We start from the raw sequence: 7,047 nt of genomic DNA, 5'->3' as shown, positions 1-7,047 counted from the left end.
ATAAATTAATTAAAAAGAAAAATGTATGAATAAGATATTTCCTATGCACATTAAAAAATTAAACCTATGCTTGGGTATAACATATTGGTCTTGGCAATTGTGAATAGGAATGCGTGTATTGGTCTTGGTAATTGTGAATGGGAATGTGTATAATAATTTACCTTTTACCTTTCATTTCTTCTTCTTCTTAAAAGCATTGGGGTTACTAGAGCCATTTCCTATGCCGTTCTTTGCATTTTCATCTCCTCCTCTACTAGTATTACATTGAATTCCTCAAAAGTAAGAGATGGGTTGTACACTGCGTGCTCAATAAGGTCATCACAAGCACATGTTCAATGAGGTCACCACAAATAGTCATACATCAGGGGTAATACTTTGATGCACTTACATGCCAGTTCCTTATTGGTATTTTAGTGATCCCCACCACCACCATTTGATCTTGTAGATTCTTTATCCACGATATAAATTGATATGCTACTTCTGCTTCAAAATGCCTGCTTGCAAGCTGATTCTCAAGGTTTTGAATCCTTTTCTAAGTCTTGGTCCGATAATGGTTCTTTAGAACTTGCCATGTTTTAGAGCCTATGGTAGTATGCCAAATCAAGGTCATCGCCAAATCAATGGTGCTGGTAATGATGGTACATAACATATATACATTCCTTTGTCTCCACACCAAAGCTAGAGTAAGATTTGGTGGTATAGCCTATAGTCAATCTACTAAATTTAAACTAGGACCCAACTTTGCATCAACCCTTTTCTTTGCACTTTTGCACAACTCGTATGAATTAAGAATGACATAATCTTGAAATTTCACTAGAATTTGTCTCATCCAACTTCCCGTCACCAAAGGTGGATGGTAGGCATTTGATGGAGATCTAGATAGACTCTAGATAAAGGATATTTATCTTACAAGAGTGCTTGCATATAATGAACTTGATGATGAGAACAAATGCTTCCACCAAACTAGTTATTACAAACTGATGACGGTCCGCCCACTCGTGTGCTCCAGATAAGGAGCTTTGATGGAGATCTAGATAGACTCTAGATAAAGGATATTTATCTTACAAGAGTGCTTGCATATAATGAACTTGATGATGAGAACAAATGCTTCCACCAAACTAGTCTCTATAGTGCCCAAGGTCGGCATGGACGTAGGTCGGGCCACGTTGACCAACTGACAACTTGGTCTAAAATGACCAACCAACCACATTATTTGCGTGAGATTATATTAGACTATAACTAAGTCTTAGAGGGACTTACTGCAGTTTCCATGGCCATCTAAGACTATTTAGACTCTCAAACAAACCCCATACCCGAGAATAATGTCTCCTCAATTTGTCATCCCCAGCACTCACTAATGTAGTCACATAGCATGTATAAGCTTGCATTCTACTTGGCACAAACTACCAAGTCTATCTTTGGCCACATTTTTCCCCTATCCACATAGGCATACATCCTACTTGGTAGATTGGAAAGTCTTCGTAAGTCATCTCTTGCCACAAAACTGGGAGTTGCCGGATGCTCGAGTGCTCACCACAATATGGCTACTCCTTATAAAGGGGCCTTAAAAGAAGAGCACATTTTTCACACACCACATTAACAACATGAGGGTGGAGCACTGAGCAAATGCTTTTCAAACAGTTTTTTTAACTGTTTCTAAATTTATATTATATTGTAAGTAATAATATATAAATAAAAATTCAAAATGGCATAGAACTTGCCTTCTTCTCAGGAATAACAAGTCATTCAAGTTGCATTCTAGCATATGGCCAATGATAGACCTAATGGACTCTATTATCTCGGGGCTATATGGAGTATTATTTTGGTCAACACAACTAGCTCCCTCGTACATGTGGCGAACCAGTGGTGGATGAAGAGAAGTTTCTTGTGGAAATAGTTTACCTCAGTTATAAGGAGTATTATTTTAGTCAACCCTACTATCCCTTGTACTACTGGTGGTGACACCAATGTGATGAAGATGGAGATAAGTTTATTGTGGAAATAGATATAAACTATCTTCCATATTATGCTTCAAACTTGAGTCTAGCAATGATTATGAAATACCCAAATCTTGTAAAAGAATATAAGATTTATGTGCTAGAAGTTTCTTTACCTTAGACGAGTACCTAGCTACTTAACTATATATCTTCTACATACAAAGTTTATAATAGTAGGCCAATACCAACATTTTTAACTTTTTGGATCAAGCAGTTGTGATTTTTGTAAGCAATGTAATAAACTTTAAAGAAATAAAGGAAGTGTTTTATCTCTTCAAAGAAAATAAGGTACTTGATCATTGTAAAATTTTACGCAAGAGAGTTTTTTCTTTCAGAGAGAACCCATACAATGTGGGGTGGTCACAAGCTCAAAATGTTGCACTTGAAATGGAAGTATTAGATGATGACATTAAGGAAGCACTCTACAGGTCTTAACCAGGTCCATTCTGAGAATAACCTTGGTGAAGTAGTTTGAATTGGACCGACTCTATAGATGAGAATTTTGATATAGCTAAGTACAATGACCATAGTTAGGTATAATGATATAGCAAGTTAGGTATATAAGATGGCTCTTGCTCGTCTCAAGCTAACCTAAGTTGCTCGAAATAACTGGAGGAGCCATGTTGAATCAAAACATCTAAATCAGGATCAGCCTAGTTGTTGGGAAGACAAGAAAGCATACCTTCATCATATATTTTGTCCCTCAGGATTCCAAGAAGAGAAGATGACCAAATTCATCTTAGGCAATGAAGTTTGTCAAATCTTCTTTGTGGTTAAATCTTATTGGTTTTACTGCAACAATGAATGATGTAATGATTCTTCATCGGTACATACAAAATTTGGATTCCCTACTGGGAATAGGCTGGTGAAAAATGCTAAACCCTCATTTATATTAGAAGCTATGAAGAGAACTAAGGATTTTTTCTAGGCCTTTTTGAAGGATACAACTTAGCAGAAATCTTTATGCCCCCTCGCCCAGAGAGAATTTCAAACCTAACAAAAATGCTTCTGGCTTACCCAAGACAAAGCGAAGTCAAGGATGAGATTGGAGTCAAGGCTCAAAAACCAGAAGACCTATAGGACATGATTCCTATCCCAAATTGTAGTCAAATTGCCAACCCAACTCAAAAAAACAAAGCAAATGCTATAGGTGCTAGCAACCAAGACTTATGATGATGAGTGATTGTCAAAACTCTCCAGTTGTTCACTTTTCTCGCTCAAAGTGCCCAAGGACCATGATACCAAAAACCTATAACTTGAGTGGAAAGTAATCAAGAACCCCTACCTCAAAATTGGGAAAATTAAATAAGATAATTTCCAACCCACTTGGCTACATCTAATGCCATTACAGTTGCTGAACATAAGGAAGAAAAGAGAGGCAAGATTCATACTCTACGATTGAGCGCATCAAGGTCAAAATTAACAGTTTTCCATAAGAATTTTAAGCTTTTGGTTAATTCAAGAAGAAACCATTCATTCATTTTGTCTAGATTGCTTGCGTAAATTAGTCATTGATTAGAGGCAAGGTAAACCAATGCAAGTGAAATTGGTTTCAGTGGTAATGTAAACCAATGCAAAAGGAATTGGCTATCTGATTTAGGAAACACTCATTTATTCATTTTGCCTAGGTGCTTACATAAATTAGTGATTGACCAAAGGAAAGGTAAACCAATGTAAGTGGAAGTGGCTAATGGAAAATTTCTTAGAGACGGACATGATTTGGTTCTCTCTAGGTAGAAAACTGACTAGGTATAAGTTTAGAATTTTTTCTTTGAGAGTATGTGATGGAGTTCTCCATGGATTCCCTATTGGATGTGATGGAGTTCTCCATGGATTCCCTATTGGATAGGCTGGTGAAAAATTCTAAACCCTCATTTATATTAGAAGCTATGAAGAGAACTGAGGATTTTTCTTGAGACTTTTCAAAGGATACAACTCAGTAGAAATTTTTATGGCCCCTCCCCCAGAGAGTTTCAATCCTATCAAAAATGATTCTGGTTTACCCAAGAAAAAGCGGAGTCAGGGACAAGTTTGGAGTCAAGGCTCAAAAATCAAAGGACCCAAATGACATGATTCCTATCCTAAGTTGCAGTCAAAATTTCCAACCCAACTCAAAAAAAGAAAGCAAATGCTATAGGTGCTAGTAGCCAAGACTTATGATGAGTGATTATCGAAACTCTCCACTTGTCGTCACTTTTCTAGCTCAAAGTTCCTAAGGACCCTCGTACCAAAAACCTATAACTTGAGTGGAGATTAATCAAGGACCCCTACACCAAAATTGTGAAAATTAGATAAGATAATTTCCAACCCAGTCAACTAACATCTAATGCCGTTACAATTGCTGAACGTGAGGAGAAAAGAGAGGCAAGATTTATACTCTACAATTGAGTGCATCAAGGTCAAAATCAATAGTTTTCCATAAGAATTTTAATCTTTTGGTTGATTCAAGAAGCAATTATTCATTCATTTTGTCTAGATTGCTTGCGTAAATTAGTCATTGACTAGAGGCAAGGTAAACCAATGCATGTGAAATTGGTTTCACTGGTAAGGTAAACCAATGCAAAAGGAATTGGATAGTTGATTCAAGAAGCACTCATTTATTCATTTTACCTAAATGCTTACATAAATTAGTAATTAACCAAAGGCAAGGTAAACGAATGTAAGTGGAATTGTCTAATGGAAAATTTCTTAGAGACAGACATGATTCGGTTCTCTCTAGGTAGAAAACTAGCTTGGTATAAGTTTAGATTTTTTCCTTTGACAGTATATGATGGAGTTCTCCATGGATTCCCTGTTGCATAGGCTCGTTAAAAATGCTACACCCTCATTTATATTAGAAGTTGTGAAGAGAACTGAGGATTTTTCATAGGCCTTTTTGAAGGATACAACTCGGCAAAAATCTTTATGCCCACTCCCCCAGAGAGAATTTCAATCCTAGAAAAATGCTTTTGGTGTACCCAAGACAAAGCAAAGTCAGGGATGAGATTGGGGTCAAGGATCAAAAACCACAAGACCTAAAGGAGGACATGATTCCTATCCCAAATTGTAGTTAAAATTTCCAACGCAACTCAAAAAAAGAAAACAAATGCTATAAATAAGACTTATGATGATGAGTGATTCTCGAAACTCTCGAGTTGTTGTCACTTTTCTAGCTCAAAGGGCTCAAGAACCCTAATACCAAAAATCTATAACTTGAGTGGAGAGTAATCAAGGACCCCTGCCTCAAAATTGGGAAAATGAGATAAGATAATTTCCAACCCAACTCGACTACATCTAATGCCATTACATTTGCTGAATATGAGGAAGAAAAGAGGCAAGATTCATACTCTACAATATGAGTGAGTTTACATCAGCTCCATAGGCCCAATGGTAAAGTAGAAGGCCAGACCCATGGGATTGGGCTGAGTCTATGGAATTGGTCTAAGTAGAAAAGGATCAAACACTGGGAAGTGGGTGGCAAGGTAGACCTGAGCTTGTGGTGGGTACTTTTGAAATAAAACCAAATTGTACCTTAGAATGAGTTAACTTGGGGATAAAAATTATATTAGAAGTTATGAAAAGGATAGAGAGGTTTCCTTCATAATCAAGGAGTTAGGACATCTTTTTGAGCCTCAGGCGATGTAACATGCTTGTGAGAATCATGAAGGGAAACACCGGGTGGAATCATACACTTTTCCTCGCGTAATGATTATTCTAGTTCTGACCTTGGAAGAGATGTTGGGGCAACCAAGGGTTGGGATATTGTGATATGACCCCCTGAGTGAATCACTCTACCCTTAGTGTAGTTTTCAACTGCCAGATTATTATATAGATAGAGGGGTAGGGGTCTCACAGCTTGAAGACCATTAGAGGTTCCTGCACATTGAGGATCCACCAAGAAATGGGTCATAATATGGACCAATATTTTGCTTACCATGCCTCCCCTATTCAAGGTAATGTTTGTATGGTTACTGATGGTGTAGATGTTAGCTATTATGAGTTCCTATGTATGCAAGACATGCTTATAAAGTGCAAAGCCCTTGTGAATAATGTAGGTGTTGTGCATGCATTGTGAGGGTTGAAGGTGTGTTCGTGTGCTTTTGTTAAATTGAAAACTTTAGCTCCCTGCTTTCTTCAACTCTTAATGCCACTTTGTTTGACATCTCTTGGAAGAACCTTGTATGAACACATTGTATGGAGTGCCATATATAGTGCCCCAAGAGGCCCTTTTTTGGAGTTTTCTACTCCTCTCTCTCTCTTTCTTTTGCTCTCAAATTTGTAATTAAAGAGCTCTAACTCACAAAATAAGTTAAGAGAAATCTATTAATTAAGATTAGTAATTAGGCTTAATGATTAGGGTGAGTAGAGAAGAGAAATTATGTGATTAGGCGATACTTTAAATACTTCCCTACTAAAGTAAGGCTATTTGTGAGAATTTTTCTTGTAGATATTCTTTCTGCTAGGTAGGATGCATGCTTGTGTTGTCTATATGATCATATTAGTGAGTGTTAAACAACAACCGAAGAAACATTATTCTTGGATTACAGGGGCTATTTGAGGTTCTAATTAGTCTCAGATCCTACATGACTTTGTTGTAGTATATTTTTTAACCCAAAAATTTAAAAAATCCATTAAAATTATAAATTTTCATTGGATTTGTTGAGAATTGTCAGGCGGAATTGGAAATTTTATGAACGATGGGATTCTCAGGAGAAATTAGGAATATTCTAGAAATTATTTTTAGAAATCCTAGAAATTGGTATTTTTTAAATATCAATGGTAATTTGGAAAATCTATTTGCTAAAAATTTTCTGGAAAAATATAGGTTTGGAATGCCATAAGATAGGTTTGGTGAAATTCAAAATTATCATATTTTAAGGCCCTATAAAATTAGAAAAAATTAGGAAAAAATCATGATAATTCTTTTTCTCGAGAATTTAATATTTTCGAGGGTTATTTAGTGTTGAAGTACGTTTTCTCATGCTGACATTAGAGATAGATGCGGGTTATTCGCATATTATTAATACGATTATACCTCGTATTAGTAGATATTTCTATTTGGATCTATTCT

Source organism: Cibotium barometz, chromosome 9, assembly GCF_041138505.1.
Source record: "Cibotium barometz isolate CiBa-2024 chromosome 9, ASM4113850v1, whole genome shotgun sequence".
Taxonomy (NCBI): domain Eukaryota; kingdom Viridiplantae; phylum Streptophyta; class Polypodiopsida; order Cyatheales; family Cibotiaceae; genus Cibotium; species Cibotium barometz.
Note: the sequence above shows the minus strand (reverse complement) of the source record.